Here is a 22,119-nt window from a genome sequence, read left to right on the forward strand (position 1 = left end):
GAAAAAGCTTACGGCACCTGGTATTCCCAGGCGGTCTCCCATCCAAGTACTAACCAGGCCCGACCCTGCTTAGCTTCCGAGATCAGACGAGATCGGGGCGCGCTCAGGGTGGTGTGGCCGTAAGCCACAGCGGCTGCTGAAGACAGACCCTTTATACGTGCCAAAATAACACTGGCAGATCTGTTATTTCACATAGCAATCAACAATAATGGGGATTTTCTCTAACAGTCAACAGCAAAACTAAGAAATAACTACTCCACCCAACAAGAATTTTCCGTATGGCCTGATCAAACATTTGGCTCTGTTCCAAGTCCATTTTCGTCCGAAAATTGCTCAAAACGTACATCGGTGAGCCACACGTCCTTGTGGACGACGTATTGGGTCATTGTGCCAAAACCCAGACTGCGCTCATTCATTCGGCAGCAGTGCAGACTTTACAGAGGTGACTTTCCAGCGCCTAATACCCGATTGCCGAAAGCGACGTGACATAAAACAGAAGTGCAAAACAGAGCGTGAAATACAGGCTGCAAAATAAAAGTAGTTTTGGCGTGCCCTGTCTCAACTACAGAGGAAGCGGCATTCTGCTGCTGTAAGATAGGCAGGGAAAAGCTTACGGCACCTGGTATTCCCAGGCGGTCTCCCATCCAAGTACTAACCAGGCCCGACCCTGCTTAGCTTCCGAGATCAGACGAGATCGGGCGCGCTCAGGGTGGTGTGGCCGTAAGCACAGCGGCTGCTGAAGACAGACCCTTTATACGTGCCAAAATAACACTGGCAGATCTGTTATTTCACATAGCAATCAACAATAATGGGGATTTTCTCTAACAGTCAACAGCAAAACTAAGAAATAACTACTCCACCCAACAAGAATTTTCCGTATGGCCTGATCAAACATTTGGCTCTGTTCCAAGTCCATTTTCGTCCGAAATTGCTCAAAACGTACAAGGTTCAAATAAAGCTTACGGCACCTGGTATTCCCAGGCGGTCTCCCATCCAAGTACTAACCAGGCCCGACCCTGCTTAGCTTCCGAGATCAGACGAGATCGGGCGCGCTCAGGGTGGTGTGGCCGTAAGCCACAGCGGCTGCTGAAGACAGACCCTTTATACGTGCCAAAATAACACTGGCAGATCTGTTATTTCACATAGCAATCAACAATAATGGGGATTTTCTCTAACAGTCAACAGCAAAACTAAGAAATAACTACTCCACCCAACAAGAATTTTCCGTATGGCCTGATCAAACATTTGGCTCTGTTCCAAGTCCATTTTCGTCCGAAATTGCTCAAAACGTACATCGGTGAGCCACACGTCCTTGTGGACGACGTATTGGGTCATTGTGCCCAAAACCCAGACTGCGCTCATTCATTCGGCAGCAGTGCAGACTTTACAGAGGTGACTTTCCAGCGCCTAATACCCGATTGCCGAAAGCGACGTGACATAAAACAGAAGTGCAAAACAGAGCGTGAAATACAGGCTGCAAAATAAAAGTAGTTTGGCGTGCCCTGTCTCAACTACAGAGGAAGCGGCATTCTGCTGCTGTAAGATAGGCAGGAAAAGATGGGGACAAAAAGCTTACGGCACCTGGTATTCCCAGGCGGTCTCCCATCCAAGTACTAACCAGGCCCGACCCTGCTTAGCTTCCGAGATCAGACGAGATCGGGCGCGCTCAGGGTGGTGTGGCCGTAAGCCACAGCGGCTGCTGAAGACAGACCCTTTATACGTGCCAAAATAACACTGGCAGATCTGTTATTTCACATAGCAATCAACAATAATGGGGATTTTCTCTAACAGTCAACAGCAAAACTAAGAAATAACTACTCCACCCAACAAGAATTTTCCGTATGGCCTGATCAAACATTTGGCTCTGTTCCAAGTCCATTTTCGTCCGAAATTGCTCAAAACGTACATCGGTGAGCCACACGTCCTTGTGGACGACGTATTGGGTCATTGTGCCCAAAACCCAGACTGCGCTCATTCATTCGGCAGCAGTGCAGACTTTACAGAGGTGACTTTCCAGCGCCTAATACCCGATTGCCGAAAGCGACGTGACATAAAACAGAAGTGCAAAACAGAGCGTGAAATACAGGCTGCAAAATAAAAGTAGTTTGGGCGTGCCCTGTCTCAACTACAGAGGAAGCGGCATTCTGCTGCTGTAAGATAGGCAGGAAAAGATGGGGACAAAAAGCTTACGGCACCTGGTATTCCCAGGCGGTCTCCCATCCAAGTACTAACCAGGCCCGACCCTGCTTAGCTTCCGAGATCAGACGAGATCGGGCGCGCTCAGGGTGGTGTGGCCGTAAGCCACAGCGGCTGCTGAAGACAGACCCTTTATACGTGCCAAAATAACACTGGCAGATCTGTTATTTCACATAGCAATCAACAATAATGGGGATTTTCTCTAACAGTCAACAGCAAAACTAAGAAATAACTACTCCACCCAACAAGAATTTTCCGTATGGCCTGATCAAACATTTGGCTCTGTTCCAAGTCCATTTTCGTCCGAAATTGCTCAAAACGTACATCGGTGAGCCACACGTCCTTGTGGACGACGTATTGGGTCATTGTGCCCAAAACCCAGACTGCGCTCATTCATTCGGCAGCAGTGCAGACTTTACAGAGGTGACTTTCCAGCGCCTAATACCCGATTGCCGAAAGCGACGTGACAAAACAGAGTGCAAAACAGAGCGTGAAATACAGGCTGCAAAATAAAAGTAGTTTGGGCGTGCCCTGTCTCAACTACAGAGGAAGCGGCATTCTGCTGCTGTAAGATAGGCAGGAAAAGATGGGACAAAAAGCTTACGGCACCTGGTATTCCCAGGCGGTCTCCCATCCAAGTACTAACCAGGCCCGACCCTGCTTAGCTTCCGAGATCAGACGAGATCGGGCGCGCTTTTTTTTTTTTTTTTTTTTTTTTTTTATTATCAAAAGTTTATCACATATACACATATACACACACTTTGCTCAAATCAACATACACTTCCCAAAAACCCCAAAAAATAAGTACACAAGACATATACGCAGGTGTATATACAACAACTAAATCCACAAATAATAACAAAGACAAAAAGCACAAAGTCAGAACATAAAAAACAATAAAAAGCAACATATACAACCAAAAAGAATCCTAAAAAGACATCACCAACTTTCCAGTATCATCCTTCCCAATCACCATACTTTCATCTATAAACCACTCTTTAAATATATCCTCATCCAAATAATTAGCCATCATAAGCACATATCTCCTAACATGTACTACAAACAGCTTCCATACATCCAGTTTCTTTTTTTCAAAATGTGCATAATTCCTTCGACACCAAATTGCATATCTCGCTAAACTTAACATTATGTTAACTAGATTTGTTTTAAAACCACTCTTCTTTTTTTCCAGCCCAAACAAAAAATGCACCTCCAATCCCTCCCATCCAAATCCCCATCTTCCAATTCTTTCTCACCCATACCTCTAATTTTTGTGAAATTCTCTCACCTCTATACATTTTAAAAACAAGTGCAACAAATTTTCAGGTTCCAAACCACAAACATCACACTCCCTCTTTACCTCCTTATTCACTTGATGCAGGACCACATTAGTATATATTCTATTGTGTCTGATTTTAAAATCCAGATCTTCACATTCTGGACTATTATATCTCACATTTAAATTTACCATATTTTTTTAACATCCATGTCCGACATATATATCCTCCACATTTCCTCCGCCGCAGGTGTTTTAAATTCCTTCTCCAACATTGCCTCATAAATCACCTTCAGCTTTATACCATTAAAATTCTTCCTCATCCCGCCACAATTGACAAAGAACTCAGGCATGTTGCACCTTTCTAGCCTAACTGTTTGCTTGTCAATGATTTTCATCCAGTTAACAGGCATGCTTCTTTTGATTTTATCATACATATTGTCCACAGCAGCCCTTTTAACATCCTCATCCCACTCCATTATACAATCATATATGGCTCTCGCTGGTAATAAGCCCGGTACATACTCATATGCAATGTCTTTAAACTGTCTTATCCCAGCCAGAACAAACTTTTCATTTTGCAACATGGTCCCCTTGTCGATTACTTTGGGATTGAGAAATATAGGCTGCTGAATAACTTGATTCATATCCTTACAATCATACACCACTTTTTTCTGTAAGAACCCCGCCCAATCTCCAAACACCTCCTTATAAAACAATGGCAATTTATCCACACATCCCTTTGTTAAACACATAAAGATCCCCGCCTGCCCGCATCCTCCACTATCAAATAAAAACTGCTTAAAAACACTTTCCAACCATACTCTATTTCCCCATACAAGAATTTCTGTACCATTTTGATTCTTATTGCACTTTTTTTTGCTTTTATATCTAGCAGATTTAGCCCACCGCTCTTCACCTTACCAATCAGTGTTTTCATAGCAATTCTTACATTTTTCCCTCCCCATATAAAGTTGCTTATCATGTTATTCAAATCTTTAAAAACCCAATCCGGCAAATCTAAAACACCTAAAACATAATTTATTTTTGACAATAAGCAAAGTATTTACCACTATCACCTTGCCCTTCAATTTTAGCTGTCTTAGCTTCCAGTAATTTAATGTATTTTTGATCTTATTCAAAACACCTGTCCAGGTCTCATCCCTGGCTTCCTTTTCCTTAGTTCCTATATTTATTCCTAAAATCTTTATAAAATCCTCCCTAACTTTAAACGGCACCCCAACCTTCTCTTTATTTACTTTACCAAAGAACATTATTTCCGACTTTTCTACATTAATCTTAGCTCCCGATGCCTTCTCATACAGTCTTAAATCTTCCAACACATAATTCACACTCTCCAGATCTTTTACAGTAATACTTGTATCATCCGCATACTGATATATTAAACTTTTTTTACCAAAAGGAATATCGACACTGCTTATTCTTGTATCTTTCTTAACAAAGGCCGCAAACGGCTCCGCGGAAATACTATACAGTATAGCAGACAGAGGGCACCCCTGTCTTATAGATCTCCTCAAAGCAAATACTTCTGTAAGCACCCCATTCACTTTGACGCAACTTTTTGCATTATCATAGAGCAGTTTTAACCATGACACCAGTCTTTCACCGAACCCAAATTTATACATTGTTTGCCATAAGTAGTCATGTTCCACTCTGTCAAAGGCTTTGATTTAAATCCACACTTAAAAGAACTCCCCCCTCATCTTCTTTATTCATATGCCCCACCACATCCCTAACAGAACAAATAGTATCTGTTATGTCTCTCTCCGGTATGCTGTATCCTTGTGTATTTGAGATAATACTTCCTACCACCCTCTTAATTCTGTTGGCAAAGACTTTAGCCAATATTTTATAATCACCATTTAATAAACTTAGTGGTCTGTAGTTCTCCAGTTTGTGTGCATTTCCCTTGTTCTTATATAAAATTGTGATTATGCCTTTCGTTATGGACTCTGGCACCACCTTCCTTTCCTCCATATACCCATATAGTTTCGCCAATATTGGCACCAAAATATCCGCAAAGGTTTTATAGAATTCATTTGTTAACCCGTCTGATCCTGGGCTTTTGTATTTTTTTGCTTGATCAATCGCCACTTTTATTTCTTCTACTGTAATGTCAGCGTCACAGATCTGTTTATCATCATCAGACAGTTGAACATCCACAGCACTCAACAATCTATCTACACATTCTTCATTAATACTTTCTTTATCAAATAACTTCATATAAAACTTTTGAACCTCCTCAAGAATACCCACCAGGTCACTTATTTTCTCACCTTTTTCATTTTCCAATTCAGCAATAAAATTTCCCCTTTGTTTCTTTTTCTCCAGGTTTAGAAAAAACTTTGTAGATTTCTCCCCCTCCACCACATACTTAGCCTTGCTCCTTATAATTGCTCCCATGCATTTTTCTTTTTCCAACTTTTCCAATTCGCTTTGCAGTTGCAACAGTTTAGACCTATCTAAATTTGGATCTCTCTCTAATCTCTCTTCCTCTCTCTCTAAGTTATCAGTCATCTCTTTCTCCTTTTGTTTCTTCCTAAAACTCCTCCTCTTAGCATATCTGATACTTATTTTCTTTAATTTAGTTTTAACCATTTCCCACCAGTCACAGATGTTCCCCTCGTACAGCGGACTTCCTTTTTCAAACTTTATACAATCGGTAATACATTTTTTATATTTCGGCTCCTCCAACAGAGAAGCATTTAAACACCACAATCCTCCTCCCTTCCCACCCCTTTTTTCACCCAAGAGAAAGGACACGGCGGCATGATCACTTAAACCTATAAACTTATAACTTATCCTTCCTACCAAACTTACAACATTTCTTTTAACTAAACATAAATCAATCCTACTTTGTTTCAAGCTGCCCAACACCATTTGCCTTCTGGAAAATTTTCTTTTATATGGATTATCCTCTCTCCATACGTCAACCAAATCATCAGTCAGCAGGATGTTATTAAGTACTGTTCTCGATGCATCGTTCTTGAATATTGCAACATTACATGCATCAAGCCTCGTACACCATACATTAAAATCACCAACTAAAATACAGTTCCCTTTAACTAAACCCTTCATTTTCCCAAAAAACGTTTTTCTCTCTGTTTCAATATTAGGTGCATAGACATTTACCAAACGAAACAGAAGACTTTGCAGTTCAAATTCAATAACTAATAATCTGCCCTTAGTATCCTTAAATATTTGTTTAACATTGTCCACAATTCCTTCTTTGGTCAAAATTGCCACTCCACATTCCCTCTGCCCCCCATGATTCACAAAGAGATCCCCCCTCCACATCACCTTCATTCTGTCCATAAGCTCATCGCTCCAATGAGTTTCTTGTAAACATAAAATGTCTGAGTCTAGCCCAGCAAAAACCTGCTCTGCTTTCCGAATGTCTCTAAGTCCGTTACAGTTAAATGAAGAGATTTTAATTGGAGCGCTCATAATGCAAAGAAACAACAAAAAAAGAAATAACTGCAGAGCTTCATTCATACCTTTCATTTTTTCACGTTCATCTTCTCTTTCCCTTTCTTCTTCCTTTTCAATTGCCTTATCATGTCCTCACTGATATCCATCTCTTCTCCGCTACTTCTCAGATTCACGTCCGTCTCCGTACTGCCTGCGCTCAGCTGAGAAGAGCGCACATGGCCGTCTCTCTCGTCTACAACACACGCCCCTCCTCCTCCAGTTTTCTCACCTAATCGATCTCTCTCATCTCCTGCGTCCTCGCTGACCGCAGTTATCCTCGAGCCAGCATCTTCGAGACTGCTGTCCAACTCCTCCGCTTCCAGCGACCAGATTCGCCCGCCACCGATCTCCACCTCCTCCCTCTCTTCCGTCAGCTCATCCGCCGCCTCCGCCAACTCCTCCTCCCTCTCCCCCGTCGGATCTTCCACCTCCTCCACCAGGTCCCCTCTGCTAGACGAGATGTCAGAGTAGGGAATCTCTCCTCTGAAAGCAGCCGATGCCCCACATATACACAGAGTCACTTTCTCTCTGCAATCCTGGCATCTCTCCGTCACCACACATTCTCGGGCATAGTGTCCTTGGTTCCCACATTTGAAACATTTAAACGTCGGGCAGTCTCTCACTACATGCCCCGGTCGGATGCAGAGTCGGCACACTTTTATTTGCCGATCATGAATGACCCTAAAATGCTCAGAACCCCCAACTGTCTCAAACTTTGTTGAGTACGGCAGTGATTTAACAGTCTCAGTGAATTTCACTTTCATAAATCTTGTCCCATCGGCAATTGATGTTCCCGGCCACATCCGCCGCTTAATCGGGGAGATCGCCTTCACTCCCCACTCTTTCAGTTTCTCCAAAATCTCCTCGTCTTCAATATACGTCGGCAAATTAATAAAAGAAACGACCAACTCGTCGTTTCCTAGCTCCTTTCCCATTATCCGGCTGTCTTTAATCTTAAGTCCATCCATCAGCTTTTCTTTTCCTCGTGCGTCCTTCATTGTTAATTCATAAGACTTCAGTGACTTGAATCTACAGCCGATTACTTCACCACACTCTTCTTTTACTTTTCTCAGCAGCTCCATCATTGTTATATTGTCCTCCCCATCGATCTCTGCTAATAAAGTCAGCTGTCTCTCATAGATTCTTCCTCCTTTGTCTCCGCCGTCCACATGTCTCGTCTCTCTCTCCGGTCTCTTCTCCATCGTCATGCCGTAAAAACGAAACTTAAAGGGGAAATTCCCCAAACAGCAGCCGCTGTCTGGGGATGACACTCTCAGTAAAAAAGAAAAAAAAGCAAAAAGCCAGATATAGTTCTATTAAACCAAAAAAACCAAAAAACCTCACAAACTATTTTCACAAGCTCCCACACTGCACTGCTTCACCTGTAGGCGTGTTCAGGGTGGTATGGCCGTAAGCCACAGCGGCTGCTGAAGACAGACCCTTTATACGTGCCAAAATAACACTGGCAGATCTGTTATTTCACATAGCAATCAACAATAATGGGGATTTTCTCTAACAGTCAACAGCAAAACTAAGAAATAACTACTCCACCCAACAAGAATTTTCCGTATGGCCTGATCAAACATTTGGCTCTGTTCCAAGTCCATTTTCGTCCGAAATTGCTCAAAACGTACATCGGTGAGCCACACGTCCTTGTGGACGACGTATTGGGTCATTGTGCCCAAAACCCAGACTGCGCTCATTCATTCGGCAGCAGTGCAGACTTTACAGAGGTGACTTTCCAGCGCCTAATACCCGATTGCCGAAAGCGACGTGACATAAAACAGAAGTGCAAAACAGAGCGTGAAATACAGGCTGCAAAATAAAAGTAGTTTTGGCGTGCCCTGTCTCAACTACAGAGGAAGCGGCATTCTGCTGCTGTAAGATAGGCAGGAAAAGATGGGGACAAAAAGCTTACGGCACCTGGTATTCCCAGGCGGTCTCCCATCCAAGTACTAACCAGGCCCGACCCTGCTTAGCTTCCGAGATCAGACGAGATCGGGCGCGCTCAGGGTGGTGTGGCCGTAAGCCACAGCGGCTGCTGAAGACAGACCCTTTATACGTGCCAAAATAACACTGGCAGATCTGTTATTTCACATAGCAATCAACAATAATGGGGATTTTCTCTAACAGTCAACAGCAAAACTAAGAAATAACTACTCCACCCAACAAGAATTTTCCGTATGGCCTGATCAAACATTTGGCTCTGTTCCAAGTCCATTTTCGTCCGAAATTGCTCAAAACGTACATCGGTGAGCCACACGTCCTTGTGGACGACGTATTGGGTCATTGTGCCCAAAACCCAGACTGCGCTCATTCATTCGGCAGCAGTGCAGACTTTACAGAGGTGACTTTCCAGCGCCTAATACCCGATTGCCGAAAGCGACGTGACATAAAACAGAAGTGCAAAACAGAGCGTGAAATACAGGCTGCAAAATAAAAGTAGTTTTGGCGTGCCCTGTCTCAACTACAGAGGAAGCGGCATTCTGCTGCTGTAAGATAGGCAGGAAAAGATGGGGACAAAAAGCTTACGGCACCTGGTATTCCCAGGCGGTCTCCCATCCAAGTACTAACCAGGCCCGACCCTGCTTAGCTTCCGAGATCAGACGAGATCGGGCGCGCTCAGGGTGGTGTGGCCGTAAGCCACAGCGGCTGCTGAAGACAGACCCTTTATACGTGCCAAAATAACACTGGCAGATCTGTTATTTCACATAGCAATCAACAATAATGGGGATTTTCTCTAACAGTCAACAGCAAAACTAAGAAATAACTACTCCACCCAACAAGAATTTTCCGTATGGCCTGATCAAACATTTGGCTCTGTTCCAAGTCCATTTTCGTCCGAAATTGCTCAAAACGTACATCGGTGAGCCACACGTCCTTGTGGACGACGTATTGGGTCATTGTGCCCAAAACCCAGACTGCGCTCATTCATTCGGCAGCAGTGCAGACTTTACAGAGGTGACTTTCCAGCGCCTAATACCCGATTGCCGAAAGCGACGTGACATAAAACAGAAGTGCAAAACAGAGCGTGAAATACAGGCTGCAAAATAAAAGTAGTTTGGGCGTGCCCTGTCTCAACTACAGAGGAAGCGGCATTCTGCTGCTGTAAGATAGGCAGGAAAAGATGGGGACAAAAAGCTTACGGCACCTGGTATTCCCAGGCGGTCTCCCATCCAAGTACTAACCAGGCCCGACCCTGCTTAGCTTCCGAGATCAGACGAGATCGGGCGCGCTCAGGGTGGTGTGGCCGTAAGCCACAGCGGCTGCTGAAGACAGACCCTTTATACGTGCCAAAATAACACTGGCAGATCTGTTATTTCACATAGCAATCAACAATAATGGGGATTTTCTCTAACAGTCAACAGCAAAACTAAGAAATAACTACTCCACCCAACAAGAATTTTCCGTATGGCCTGATCAAACATTTGGCTCTGTTCCAAGTCCATTTTCGTCCGAAATTGCTCAAAACGTACATCGGTGAGCCACACGTCCTTGTGGACGACGTATTGGGTCATTGTGCCCAAAACCCAGACTGCGCTCATTCATTCGGCAGCAGTGCAGACTTTACAGAGGTGACTTTCCAGCGCCTAATACCCGATTGCCGAAAGCGACGTGACATAAAACAGAAGTGCAAAACAGAGCGTGAAATACAGGCTGCAAAATAAAAGTAGTTTTGGCGTGCCCTGTCTCAACTACAGAGGAAGCGGCATTCTGCTGCTGTAAGATAGGCAGGAAAAGATGGGGACAAAAAGCTTACGGCACCTGGTATTCCCAGGCGGTCTCCCATCCAAGTACTAACCAGGCCCGACCCTGCTTAGCTTCCGAGATCAGACGAGATCGGGCGCGCTCAGGGTGGTGTGGCCGTAAGCCACAGCGGCTGCTGAAGACAGACCCTTTATACGTGCCAAAATAACACTGGCAGATCTGTTATTTCACATAGCAATCAACAATAATGGGGATTTTCTCTAACAGTCAACAGCAAAACTAAGAAATAACTACTCCACCCAACAAGAATTTTCCGTATGGCCTGATCAAACATTTGGCTCTGTTCCAAGTCCATTTTCGTCCGAAATTGCTCAAAACGTACATCGGTGAGCCACACGTCCTTGTGGACGACGTATTGGGTCATTGTGCCCAAAACCCAGACTGCGCTCATTCATTCGGCAGCAGTGCAGACTTTACAGAGGTGACTTTCCAGCGCCTAATACCCGATTGCCGAAAGCGACGTGACATAAAACAGAAGTGCAAAACAGAGCGTGAAATACAGGCTGCAAAATAAAAGTAGTTTGGGCGTGCCCTGTCTCAACTACAGAGGAAGCGGCATTCTGCTGCTGTAAGATAGGCAGGAAAAGATGGGGACAAAAAGCTTACGGCACCTGGTATTCCCAGGCGGTCTCCCATCCAAGTACTAACCAGGCCCGACCCTGCTTAGCTTCCGAGATCAGACGAGATCGGGCGCGCTCAGGGTGGTGTGGCCGTAAGCCACAGCGGCTGCTGAAGACAGACCCTTTATACGTGCCAAAATAACACTGGCAGATCTGTTATTTCACATAGCAATCAACAATAATGGGGATTTTCTCTAACAGTCAACAGCAAAACTAAGAAATAACTACTCCACCCAACAAGAATTTTCCGTATGGCCTGATCAAACATTTGGCTCTGTTCCAAGTCCATTTTCGTCCGAAATTGCTCAAAACGTACATCGGTGAGCCACACGTCCTTGTGGACGACGTATTGGGTCATTGTGCCCAAAACCCAGACTGCGCTCATTCATTCGGCAGCAGTGCAGACTTTACAGAGGTGACTTTCCAGCGCCTAATACCCGATTGCCGAAAGCGACGTGACATAAAACAGAAGTGCAAAACAGAGCGTGAAATACAGGCTGCAAAATAAAAGTAGTTTTGGGCGTGCCCTGTCTCAACTACAGAGGAAGCGGCATTCTGCTGCTGTAAGATAGGCAGGAAAAGATGGGGACAAAAAGCTTACGGCACCTGGTATTCCCAGGCGGTCTCCCATCCAAGTACTAACCAGGCCCGACCCTGCTTAGCTTCCGAGATCAGACGAGATCGGGCGCGCTCAGGGTGGTGTGGCCGTAAGCCACAGCGGCTGCTGAAGACAGACCCTTTATACGTGCCAAAATAACACTGGCAGATCTGTTATTTCACATAGCAATCAACAATAATGGGGATTTTCTCTAACAGTCAACAGCAAAACTAAGAAATAACTACTCCACCCAACAAGAATTTTCCGTATGGCCTGATCAAACATTTGGCTCTGTTCCAAGTCCATTTTCGTCCGAAATTGCTCAAAACGTACATCGGTGAGCCACACGTCCTTGTGGACGACGTATTGGGTCATTGTGCCCAAAACCCAGACTGCGCTCATTCATTCGGCAGCAGTGCAGACTTTACAGAGGTGACTTTCCAGCGCCTAATACCCGATTGCCGAAAGCGACGTGACATAAAACAGAAGTGCAAAACAGAGCGTGAAATACAGGCTGCAAAATAAAAGTAGTTTGGCGTGCCCTGTCTCAACTACAGAGGAAGCGGCATTCTGCTGCTGTAAGATAGGCAGGAAAAGATGGGGACAAAAAGCTTACGGCACCTGGTATTCCCAGGCGGTCTCCCATCCAAGTACTAACCAGGCCCGACCCTGCTTAGCTTCCGAGATCAGACGAGATCGGGCGCGCTCAGGGTGGTGTGGCCGTAAGCCACAGCGGCTGCTGAAGACAGACCCTTTATACGTGCCAAAATAACACTGGCAGATCTGTTATTTCACATAGCAATCAACAATAATGGGGATTTTCTCTAACAGTCAACAGCAAAACTAAGAAATAACTACTCCACCCAACAAGAATTTTCCGTATGGCCTGATCAAACATTTGGCTCTGTTCCAAGTCCATTTTCGTCCGAAATTGCTCAAAACGTACATCGGTGAGCCACACGTCCTTGTGGACGACGTATTGGGTCATTGTGCCCAAAACCCAGACTGCGCTCATTCATTCGGCAGCAGTGCAGACTTTACAGAGGTGACTTTCCAGCGCCTAATACCCGATTGCCGAAAGCGACGTGACATAAAACAGAAGTGCAAAACAGAGCGTGAAATACAGGCTGCAAAATAAAAGTAGTTTTGGGCGTGCCCTGTCTCAACTACAGAGGAAGCGGCATTCTGCTGCTGTAAGATAGGCAGGAAAAGATGGGGACAAAAAGCTTACGGCACCTGGTATTCCCAGGCGGTCTCCCATCCAAGTACTAACCAGGCCCGACCCTGCTTAGCTTCCGAGATCAGACGAGATCGGGCGCGCTCAGGGTGGTGTGGCCGTAAGCCACAGCGGCTGCTGAAGACAGACCCTTTATACGTGCCAAAATAACACTGGCAGATCTGTTATTTCACATAGCAATCAACAATAATGGGGATTTTCTCTAACAGTCAACAGCAAAACTAAGAAATAACTACTCCACCCAACAAGAATTTTCCGTATGGCCTGATCAAACATTTGGCTCTGTTCCAAGTCCATTTTCGTCCGAAATTGCTCAAAACGTACATCGGTGAGCCACACGTCCTTGTGGACGACGTATTGGGTCATTGTGCCCAAAACCCAGACTGCGCTCATTCATTCGGCAGCAGTGCAGACTTTACAGAGGTGACTTTCCAGCGCCTAATACCCGACTGCCGAAAGCGACGTGACATAAAACAGAAGTGCAAAACAGAGCGTGAAATACAGGCTGCAAAATAAAAGTAGTTTTGGCGTGCCCTGTCTCAACTACAGAGGAAGCGGCATTCTGCTGCTGTAAGATAGGCAGGAAAAGATGGGGACAAAAAGCTTACGGCACCTGGTATTCCCAGGCGGTCTCCCATCCAAGTACTAACCAGGCCCGACCCTGCTTAGCTTCCGAGATCAGACGAGATCGGGCGCGCTCAGGGTGGTGTGGCCGTAAGCCACAGCGGCTGCTGAAGACAGACCCTTTATACGTGCCAAAATAACACTGGCAGATCTGTTATTTCACATAGCAATCAACAATAATGGGGATTTTCTCTAACAGTCAACAGCAAAACTAAGAAATAACTACTCCACCCAACAAGAATTTTCCGTATGGCCTGATCAAACATTTGGCTCTGTTCCAAGTCCATTTTCGTCCGAAATTGCTCAAAACGTACATCGGTGAGCCACACGTCCTTGTGGACGACGTATTGGGTCATTGTGCCCAAAACCCAGACTGCGCTCATTCATTCGGCAGCAGTGCAGACTTTACAGAGGTGACTTTCCAGCGCCTAATACCCGATTGCCGAAAGCGACGTGACATAAAACAGAAGTGCAAAACAGAGCGTGAAATACAGGCTGCAAAATAAAAGTAGTTTGGGCGTGCCCTGTCTCAACTACAGAGGAAGCGGCATTCTGCTGCTGTAAGATAGGCAGGAAAAGATGGGGACAAAAAGCTTACGGCACCTGGTATTCCCAGGCGGTCTCCCATCCAAGTACTAACCAGGCCCGACCCTGCTTAGCTTCCGAGATCAGACGAGATCGGGCGCGCTCAGGGTGGTGTGGCCGTAAGCCACAGCGGCTGCTGAAGACAGACCCTTTATACGTGCCAAAATAACACTGGCAGATCTGTTATTTCACATAGCAATCAACAATAATGGGGATTTTCTCTAACAGTCAACAGCAAAACTAAGAAATAACTACTCCACCCAACAAGAATTTTCCGTATGGCCTGATCAAACATTTGGCTCTGTTCCAAGTCCATTTTCGTCCGAAATTGCTCAAAACGTACATCGGTGAGCCACACGTCCTTGTGGACGACGTATTGGGTCATTGTGCCCAAAACCCAGACTGCGCTCATTCATTCGGCAGCAGTGCAGACTTTACAGAGGTGACTTTCCAGCGCCTAATACCCGATTGCCGAAAGCGACGTGACATAAAACAGAAGTGCAAAACAGAGCGTGAAATACAGGCTGCAAAATAAAAGTAGTTTGGGCGTGCCCTGTCTCAACTACAGAGGAAGCGGCATTCTGCTGCTGTAAGATAGGCAGGAAAAGATGGGGACAAAAAGCTTACGGCACCTGGTATTCCCAGGCGGTCTCCCATCCAAGTACTAACCAGGCCCGACCCTGCTTAGCTTCCGAGATCAGACGAGATCGGGCGCGCTCAGGGTGGTGTGGCCGTAAGCCACAGCGGCTGCTGAAGACAGACCCTTTATACGTGCCAAAATAACACTGGCAGATCTGTTATTTCACATAGCAATCAACAATAATGGGGATTTTCTCTAACAGTCAACAGCAAAACTAAGAAATAACTACTCCACCCAACAAGAATTTTCCGTATGGCCTGATCAAACATTTGGCTCTGTTCCAAGTCCATTTTCGTCCGAAATTGCTCAAAACGTACATCGGTGAGCCACACGTCCTTGTGGACGACGTATTGGGTCATTGTGCCCAAAACCCAGACTGCGCTCATTCATTCGGCAGCAGTGCAGACTTTACAGAGGTGACTTTCCAGCGCCTAATACCCGATTGCCGAAAGCGACGTGACATAAAACAGAAGTGCAAAACAGAGCGTGAAATACAGGCTGCAAAATAAAAGTAGTTTTGGCGTGCCCTGTCTCAACTACAGAGGAAGCGGCATTCTGCTGCTGTAAGATAGGCAGGAAAAGATGGGGACAAAAAGCTTACGGCACCTGGTATTCCCAGGCGGTCTCCCATCCAAGTACTAACCAGGCCCGACCCTGCTTAGCTTCCGAGATCAGACGAGATCGGGCGCGCTCAGGGTGGTGTGGCCGTAAGCCACAGCGGCTGCTGAAGACAGACCCTTTATACGTGCCAAAATAACACTGGCAGATCTGTTATTTCACATAGCAATCAACAATAATGGGGATTTTCTCTAACAGTCAACAGCAAAACTAAGAAATAACTACTCCACCCAACAAGAATTTTCCGTATGGCCTGATCAAACATTTGGCTCTGTTCCAAGTCCATTTTCGTCCGAAATTGCTCAAAACGTACATCGGTGAGCCACACGTCCTTGTGGACGACGTATTGGGTCATTGTGCCCAAAACCCAGACTGCGCTCATTCATTCGGCAGCAGTGCAGACTTTACAGAGGTGACTTTCCAGCGCCTAATACCCGATTGCCGAAAGCGACGTGACATAAAACAGAAGTGCAAAACAGAGCGTGAAATACAGGCTGCAAAATAAAAGTAGTTTGGGCGTGCCCTGTCTCAACTACAGAGGAAGCGGCATTCTGCTGCTGTAAGATAGGCAGGAAAAGATGGGGACAAAAAGCTTACGGCACCTGGTATTCCCAGGCGGTCTCCCATCCAAGTACTAACCAGGCCCGACCCTGCTTAGCTTCCGAGATCAGACGAGATCGGGCGCGCTCAGGGTGGTGTGGCCGTAAGCCACAGCGGCTGCTGAAGACAGACCCTTTATACGTGCCAAAATAACACTGGCAGATCTGTTATTTCACATAGCAATCAACAATAATGGGGATTTTCTCTAACAGTCAACAGCAAAACTAAGAAATAACTACTCCACCCAACAAGAATTTTCCGTATGGCCTGATCAAACATTTGGCTCTGTTCCAAGTCCATTTTCGTCCGAAATTGCTCAAAACGTACATCGGTGAGCCACACGTCCTTGTGGACGACGTATTGGGTCATTGTGCCCAAAACCCAGACTGCGCTCATTCATTCGGCAGCAGTGCAGACTTTACAGAGGTGACTTTCCAGCGCCTAATACCCGATTGCCGAAAGCGACGTGACATAAAACAGAAGTGCAAAACAGAGCGTGAAATACAGGCTGCAAAATAAAAGTAGTTTTGGCGTGCCCTGTCTCAACTACAGAGGAAGCGGCATTCTGCTGCTGTAAGATAGGCAGGAAAAGATGGGGACAAAAAGCTTACGGCACCTGGTATTCCCAGGCGGTCTCCCATCCAAGTACTAACCAGGCCCGACCCTGCTTAGCTTCCGAGATCAGACGAGATCGGGCGCGCTCAGGGTGGTGTGGCCGTAAGCCACAGCGGCTGCTGAAGACAGACCCTTTATACGTGCCAAAATAACACTGGCAGATCTGTTATTTCACATAGCAATCAACAATAATGGGGATTTTCTCTAACAGTCAACAGCAAAACTAAGAAATAACTACTCCACCCAACAAGAATTTTCCGTATGGCCTGATCAAACATTTGGCTCTGTTCCAAGTCCATTTTCGTCCGAAATTGCTCAAAACGTACATCGGTGAGCCACACGTCCTTGTGGACGACGTATTGGGTCATTGTGCCCAAAACCCAGACTGCGCTCATTCATTCGGCAGCAGTGCAGACTTTACAGAGGTGACTTTCCAGCGCCTAATACCCGATTGCCGAAAGCGACGTGACATAAAACAGAAGTGCAAAACAGAGCGTGAAATACAGGCTGCAAAATAAAAGTAGTTTTGGGCGTGCCCTGTCTCAACTACAGAGGAAGCGGCATTCTGCTGCTGTAAGATAGGCAGGAAAAGATGGGGACAAAAAGCTTACGGCACCTGGTATTCCCAGGCGGTCTCCCATCCAAGTACTAACCAGGCCCGACCCTGCTTAGCTTCCGAGATCAGACGAGATCGGGCGCGCTCAGGGTGGTGTGGCCGTAAGCCACAGCGGCTGCTGAAGACAGACCCTTTATACGTGCCAAAATAACACTGGCAGATCTGTTATTTCACATAGCAATCAACAATAATGGGGATTTTCTCTAACAGTCAACAGCAAAACTAAGAAATAACTACTCCACCCAACAAGAATTTTCCGTATGGCCTGATCAAACATTTGGCTCTGTTCCAAGTCCATTTTCGTCCGAAATTGCTCAAAACGTACATCGGTGAGCCACACGTCCTTGTGGACGACGTATTGGGTCATTGTGCCCAAAACCCAGACTGCGCTCATTCATTCGGCAGCAGTGCAGACTTTACAGAGGTGACTTTCCAGCGCCTAATACCCGATTGCCGAAAGCGACGTGACATAAAACAGAAGTGCAAAACAGAGCGTGAAATACAGGCTGCAAAATAAAAGTAGTTTGGGCGTGCCCTGTCTCAACTACAGAGGAAGCGGCATTCTGCTGCTGTAAGATAGGCAGGAAAAGATGGGGACAAAAAGCTTACGGCACCTGGTATTCCCAGGCGGTCTCCCATCCAAGTACTAACCAGGCCCGACCCTGCTTAGCTTCCGAGATCAGACGAGATCGGGCGCGCTCAGGGTGGTGTGGCCGTAAGCCACAGCGGCTGCTGAAGACAGACCCTTTATACGTGCCAAAATAACACTGGCAGATCTGTTATTTCACATAGCAATCAACAATAATGGGGATTTTCTCTAACAGTCAACAGCAAAACTAAGAAATAACTACTCCACCCAACAAGAATTTTCCGTATGGCCTGATCAAACATTTGGCTCTGTTCCAAGTCCATTTTCGTCCGAAATTGCTCAAAACGTACATCGGTGAGCCACACGTCCTTGTGGACGACGTATTGGGTCATTGTGCCCAAAACCCAGACTGCGCTCATTCATTCGGCAGCAGTGCAGACTTTACAGAGGTGACTTTCCAGCGCCTAATACCCGATTGCCGAAAGCGACGTGACATAAAACAGAAGTGCAAAACAGAGCGTGAAATACAGGCTGCAAAATAAAAGTAGTTTTGGCGTGCCCTGTCTCAACTACAGAGGAAGCGGCATTCTGCTGCTGTAAGATAGGCAGGAAAAGATGGGGACAAAAAGCTTACGGCACCTGGTATTCCCAGGCGGTCTCCCATCCAAGTACTAACCAGGCCCGACCCTGCTTAGCTTCCGAGATCAGACGAGATCGGGCGCGCTCAGGGTGGTGTGGCCGTAAGCCACAGCGGCTGCTGAAGACAGACCCTTTATACGTGCCAAAATAACACTGGCAGATCTGTTATTTCACATAGCAATCAACAATAATGGGGATTTTCTCTAACAGTCAACAGCAAAACTAAGAAATAACTACTCCACCCAACAAGAATTTTCCGTATGGCCTGATCAAACATTTGGCTCTGTTCCAAGTCCATTTTCGTCCGAAATTGCTCAAAACGTACATCGGTGAGCCACACGTCCTTGTGGACGACGTATTGGGTCATTGTGCCCAAAACCCAGACTGCGCTCATTCATTCGGCAGCAGTGCAGACTTTACAGAGGTGACTTTCCAGCGCCTAATACCCGATTGCCGAAAGCGACGTGACATAAAACAGAAGTGCAAAACAGAGCGTGAAATACAGGCTGCAAAATAAAAGTAGTTTGGGCGTGCCCTGTCTCAACTACAGAGGAAGCGGCATTCTGCTGCTGTAAGATAGGCAGGAAAGATGGGGACAAAAAAGCTTACGGCACCTGGTATTCCCAGGCGGTCTCCCATCCAAGTACTAACCAGGCCCGACCCTGCTTAGCTTCCGAGATCAGACGAGATCGGGGCGCGCTCAGGGTGGTGTGGCCGTAAGCCACAGCGGCTGCTGAAGACAGACCCTTTATACGTGCCAAAATAACACTGGCAGATCTGTTATTTCACATAGCAATCAACAATAATGGGGATTTTCTCTAACAGTCAACAGCAAAACTAAGAAATAACTACTCCACCCAACAAGAATTTTCCGTATGGCCTGATCAAACATTTGGCTCTGTTCCAAGTCCATTTTCGTCCGAAATTGCTCAAAACGTACATCGGTGAGCCACACGTCCTTGTGGACGACGTATTGGGTCATTGTGCCCAAAACCCAGACTGCGCTCATTCATTCGGCAGCAGTGCAGACTTTACAGAGGTGACTTTCCAGCGCCTAATACCCGATTGCCGAAAGCGACGTGACATAAAACAGAAGTGCAAAACAGAGCGTGAAATACAGGCTGCAAAATAAAAGTAGTTTTGGCGTGCCCTGTCTCAACTACAGAGGAAGCGGCATTCTGCTGCTGTAAGATAGGCAGGAAAAGATGGGGACAAAAAGCTTACGGCACCTGGTATTCCCAGGCGGTCTCCCATCCAAGTACTAACCAGGCCCGACCCTGCTTAGCTTCCGAGATCAGACGAGATCGGGCGCGCTCAGGGTGGTGTGGCCGTAAGCCACAGCGGCTGCTGAAGACAGACCCTTTATACGTGCCAAAATAACACTGGCAGATCTGTTATTTCACATAGCAATCAACAATAATGGGGATTTTCTCTAACAGTCAACAGCAAAACTAAGAAATAACTACTCCACCCAACAAGAATTTTCCGTATGGCCTGATCAAACATTTGGCTCTGTTCCAAGTCCATTTTCGTCCGAAATTGCTCAAAACGTACATCGGTGAGCCACACGTCCTTGGTGGACGACGTATTGGGTCATTGTGCCCAAAACCCAGACTGCGCTCATTCATTCGGCAGCAGTGCAGACTTTACAGAGGTGACTTTCCAGCGCCTAATACCCGATTGCCGAAAGCGACGTGACATAAAACAGAAGTGCAAAACAGAGCGTGAAATACAGGCTGCAAAATAAAAGTAGTTTGGGCGTGCCCTGTCTCAACTACAGAGGAAGCGGCATTCTGCTGCTGTAAGATAGGCAGGAAAAGATGGGGACAAAAAGCTTACGGCACCTGGTATTCCCAGGCGGTCTCCCATCCAAGTACTAACCAGGCCCGACCCTGCTTAGCTTCCGAGATCAGACGAGATCGGGCGGCGCTCAGGGTGGTGTGGCCGTAAGCCACAGCGGCTGCTGAAGACAGACCCTTTATACGTGCCAAAATAACACTGGCAGATCTGTTATTTCACATAGCAATCAACAATAATGGGGATTTTCTCTAACAGTCAACAGCAAAACTAAGAAATAACTACTCCACCCAACAAGAATTTTCCGTATGGCCTGATCAAACATTTGGCTCTGTTCCAAGTCCATTTTCGTCCGAAATTGCTCAAAACGTACATCGGTGAGCCACACGTCCTTGTGGACGACGTATTGGGTCATTGTGCCCAAAACCCAGACTGCGCTCATTCATTCGGCAGCAGTGCAGACTTTACAGAGGTGACTTTCCAGCGCCTAATACCCGATTGCCGAAAGCGACGTGACATAAAACAGAAGTGCAAAACAGAGCGTGAAATACAGGCTGCAAAATAAAAGTAGTTTTGGCGTGCCCTGTCTCAACTACAGAGGAAGCGGCATTCTGCTGCTGTAAGATAGGCAGGAAAAGATGGGGACAAAAAGCTTACGGCACCTGGTATTCCCAGGCGGTCTCCCATCCAAGTACTAACCAGGCCCCGACCCTGCTTAGCTTCCGAGATCAGACGAGATCGGGCGCGCTCAGGGTGGTGTGGCCGTAAGCCACAGCGGCTGCTGAAGACAGACCCTTTATACGTGCCAAAATAACACTGGCAGATCTGTTATTTCACATAGCAATCAACAATAATGGGGATTTCTCTAACAGTCAACAGCAAACTAAGAATAACTACTCCACCCAACAAGAATTTTCCGTATGGCCTGATCAAACATTTGGCTCTGTTCCAAGTCCATTTTCGTCCGAAATTGGCTCAAAACGTACATCGGTGAGCCACACGTCCTTGTGGACGACGTATTGGGTCATTGTGCCAAAACCCAGACTGCGGCTCCATTCATTCGGCCAGCAGTGCAGACTTTACAGAGGTGACTTTCCAGCGCCTAATACCCGATTGCCGAAAGCGACGTGACATAAAAACAGAAGTGCAAAACAGAGCGTGAAATACAGGCTGCAAAATAAAAGTAGTTTTGGCGTGCCCTGTCTCAACTACAGAGGAAGCGGCATTCTGCTGCTGTAAGATAGGCAGGAAAAGATGGGGACAAAAAGCTTACGGCACCTGGTATTCCCAGGCGGTCTCCCCATCCAAGTACTAACCAGGCCCGACCCTGGCTTAGCTTCCGAGATCAGACGAGATCGGGCGCGCTCAGGGTGGTGTGGCCGTAAGCCACAGCGGCTGCTGAAGACAGACCCTTTATACGTGCCAAAAATAACACTGGCAGATCTGTTATTTCACATAGCAATCAACAATAATGGGGATTTTCTCTAACAGTCAACAGCAAAACTAAGAAATAACTACTCCACCCAACAAGAATTTTCCGTATGGCCTGATCAAAACATTTGGCTCTGTTCCAAGTCCATTTTCGTCCGAAATTGCTCAAAACGTACAT

At 46.2% G+C, this 22,119-nt stretch overlaps 27 non-coding genes across 27 annotated transcripts; all 27 read right to left on the bottom strand.

The window, feature by feature from the left end:
* Positions 1-5: 5 nt before the first annotated feature.
* LOC127141121 (5S ribosomal RNA) lies at positions 6-125 on the bottom strand. The gene has a single exon (XR_007811651.1). It is a non-coding gene; the product is annotated as a 5S ribosomal RNA (ribosomal RNA).
* A 482-nt stretch (positions 126-607) lies between these two features.
* LOC127141093 (5S ribosomal RNA) lies at positions 608-726 on the bottom strand. The gene has a single exon (XR_007811623.1). It is a non-coding gene; the product is annotated as a 5S ribosomal RNA (ribosomal RNA).
* Positions 727-956: 230 nt separating this feature from the next.
* Positions 957-1,075, bottom strand: LOC127141104 (5S ribosomal RNA). The gene has a single exon (XR_007811634.1). It is a non-coding gene; the product is annotated as a 5S ribosomal RNA (ribosomal RNA).
* A 494-nt stretch (positions 1,076-1,569) lies between these two features.
* Positions 1,570-1,688, bottom strand: LOC127141115 (5S ribosomal RNA). Its single transcript, XR_007811645.1, has one exon. It is a non-coding gene; the product is annotated as a 5S ribosomal RNA (ribosomal RNA).
* Positions 1,689-2,183: 495 nt separating this feature from the next.
* Positions 2,184-2,302, bottom strand: LOC127141126 (5S ribosomal RNA). The gene has a single exon (XR_007811656.1). It is a non-coding gene; the product is annotated as a 5S ribosomal RNA (ribosomal RNA).
* A 6,573-nt stretch (positions 2,303-8,875) lies between these two features.
* LOC127141129 (5S ribosomal RNA) lies at positions 8,876-8,994 on the bottom strand. The gene has a single exon (XR_007811659.1). It is a non-coding gene; the product is annotated as a 5S ribosomal RNA (ribosomal RNA).
* A 495-nt stretch (positions 8,995-9,489) lies between these two features.
* On the bottom strand, positions 9,490-9,608 carry LOC127141094 (5S ribosomal RNA). Its single transcript, XR_007811624.1, has one exon. It is a non-coding gene; the product is annotated as a 5S ribosomal RNA (ribosomal RNA).
* A 495-nt stretch (positions 9,609-10,103) lies between these two features.
* LOC127141095 (5S ribosomal RNA) lies at positions 10,104-10,222 on the bottom strand. Its single transcript, XR_007811625.1, has one exon. It is a non-coding gene; the product is annotated as a 5S ribosomal RNA (ribosomal RNA).
* Positions 10,223-10,717: 495 nt separating this feature from the next.
* LOC127141096 (5S ribosomal RNA) lies at positions 10,718-10,836 on the bottom strand. The gene has a single exon (XR_007811626.1). It is a non-coding gene; the product is annotated as a 5S ribosomal RNA (ribosomal RNA).
* A 495-nt stretch (positions 10,837-11,331) lies between these two features.
* Positions 11,332-11,450, bottom strand: LOC127141097 (5S ribosomal RNA). Its single transcript, XR_007811627.1, has one exon. It is a non-coding gene; the product is annotated as a 5S ribosomal RNA (ribosomal RNA).
* A 496-nt stretch (positions 11,451-11,946) lies between these two features.
* Positions 11,947-12,065, bottom strand: LOC127141098 (5S ribosomal RNA). The gene has a single exon (XR_007811628.1). It is a non-coding gene; the product is annotated as a 5S ribosomal RNA (ribosomal RNA).
* Positions 12,066-12,559: 494 nt separating this feature from the next.
* LOC127141099 (5S ribosomal RNA) lies at positions 12,560-12,678 on the bottom strand. Its single transcript, XR_007811629.1, has one exon. It is a non-coding gene; the product is annotated as a 5S ribosomal RNA (ribosomal RNA).
* A 496-nt stretch (positions 12,679-13,174) lies between these two features.
* On the bottom strand, positions 13,175-13,293 carry LOC127141100 (5S ribosomal RNA). Its single transcript, XR_007811630.1, has one exon. It is a non-coding gene; the product is annotated as a 5S ribosomal RNA (ribosomal RNA).
* A 495-nt stretch (positions 13,294-13,788) lies between these two features.
* On the bottom strand, positions 13,789-13,907 carry LOC127141101 (5S ribosomal RNA). The gene has a single exon (XR_007811631.1). It is a non-coding gene; the product is annotated as a 5S ribosomal RNA (ribosomal RNA).
* Positions 13,908-14,402: 495 nt separating this feature from the next.
* Positions 14,403-14,521, bottom strand: LOC127141102 (5S ribosomal RNA). Its single transcript, XR_007811632.1, has one exon. It is a non-coding gene; the product is annotated as a 5S ribosomal RNA (ribosomal RNA).
* A 495-nt stretch (positions 14,522-15,016) lies between these two features.
* LOC127141103 (5S ribosomal RNA) lies at positions 15,017-15,135 on the bottom strand. The gene has a single exon (XR_007811633.1). It is a non-coding gene; the product is annotated as a 5S ribosomal RNA (ribosomal RNA).
* A 495-nt stretch (positions 15,136-15,630) lies between these two features.
* Positions 15,631-15,749, bottom strand: LOC127141105 (5S ribosomal RNA). The gene has a single exon (XR_007811635.1). It is a non-coding gene; the product is annotated as a 5S ribosomal RNA (ribosomal RNA).
* A 495-nt stretch (positions 15,750-16,244) lies between these two features.
* On the bottom strand, positions 16,245-16,363 carry LOC127141106 (5S ribosomal RNA). Its single transcript, XR_007811636.1, has one exon. It is a non-coding gene; the product is annotated as a 5S ribosomal RNA (ribosomal RNA).
* A 495-nt stretch (positions 16,364-16,858) lies between these two features.
* Positions 16,859-16,977, bottom strand: LOC127141107 (5S ribosomal RNA). The gene has a single exon (XR_007811637.1). It is a non-coding gene; the product is annotated as a 5S ribosomal RNA (ribosomal RNA).
* A 496-nt stretch (positions 16,978-17,473) lies between these two features.
* Positions 17,474-17,592, bottom strand: LOC127141108 (5S ribosomal RNA). The gene has a single exon (XR_007811638.1). It is a non-coding gene; the product is annotated as a 5S ribosomal RNA (ribosomal RNA).
* Positions 17,593-18,087: 495 nt separating this feature from the next.
* Positions 18,088-18,206, bottom strand: LOC127141109 (5S ribosomal RNA). The gene has a single exon (XR_007811639.1). It is a non-coding gene; the product is annotated as a 5S ribosomal RNA (ribosomal RNA).
* Positions 18,207-18,701: 495 nt separating this feature from the next.
* LOC127141110 (5S ribosomal RNA) lies at positions 18,702-18,820 on the bottom strand. Its single transcript, XR_007811640.1, has one exon. It is a non-coding gene; the product is annotated as a 5S ribosomal RNA (ribosomal RNA).
* Positions 18,821-19,315: 495 nt separating this feature from the next.
* On the bottom strand, positions 19,316-19,435 carry LOC127141122 (5S ribosomal RNA). Its single transcript, XR_007811652.1, has one exon. It is a non-coding gene; the product is annotated as a 5S ribosomal RNA (ribosomal RNA).
* A 495-nt stretch (positions 19,436-19,930) lies between these two features.
* LOC127141111 (5S ribosomal RNA) lies at positions 19,931-20,049 on the bottom strand. The gene has a single exon (XR_007811641.1). It is a non-coding gene; the product is annotated as a 5S ribosomal RNA (ribosomal RNA).
* A 496-nt stretch (positions 20,050-20,545) lies between these two features.
* Positions 20,546-20,665, bottom strand: LOC127141124 (5S ribosomal RNA). Its single transcript, XR_007811654.1, has one exon. It is a non-coding gene; the product is annotated as a 5S ribosomal RNA (ribosomal RNA).
* A 495-nt stretch (positions 20,666-21,160) lies between these two features.
* Positions 21,161-21,280, bottom strand: LOC127141123 (5S ribosomal RNA). Its single transcript, XR_007811653.1, has one exon. It is a non-coding gene; the product is annotated as a 5S ribosomal RNA (ribosomal RNA).
* A 496-nt stretch (positions 21,281-21,776) lies between these two features.
* Positions 21,777-21,897, bottom strand: LOC127141128 (5S ribosomal RNA). The gene has a single exon (XR_007811658.1). It is a non-coding gene; the product is annotated as a 5S ribosomal RNA (ribosomal RNA).
* Between the last annotated feature and the right edge of the window lie 222 nt (positions 21,898-22,119).

The sequence above is a fragment of the Lates calcarifer genome, unplaced genomic scaffold (assembly GCF_001640805.2).
Source record: "Lates calcarifer isolate ASB-BC8 unplaced genomic scaffold, TLL_Latcal_v3 _unitig_5621_quiver_1634, whole genome shotgun sequence".
Classification (NCBI taxonomy): domain Eukaryota; kingdom Metazoa; phylum Chordata; class Actinopteri; family Centropomidae; genus Lates; species Lates calcarifer.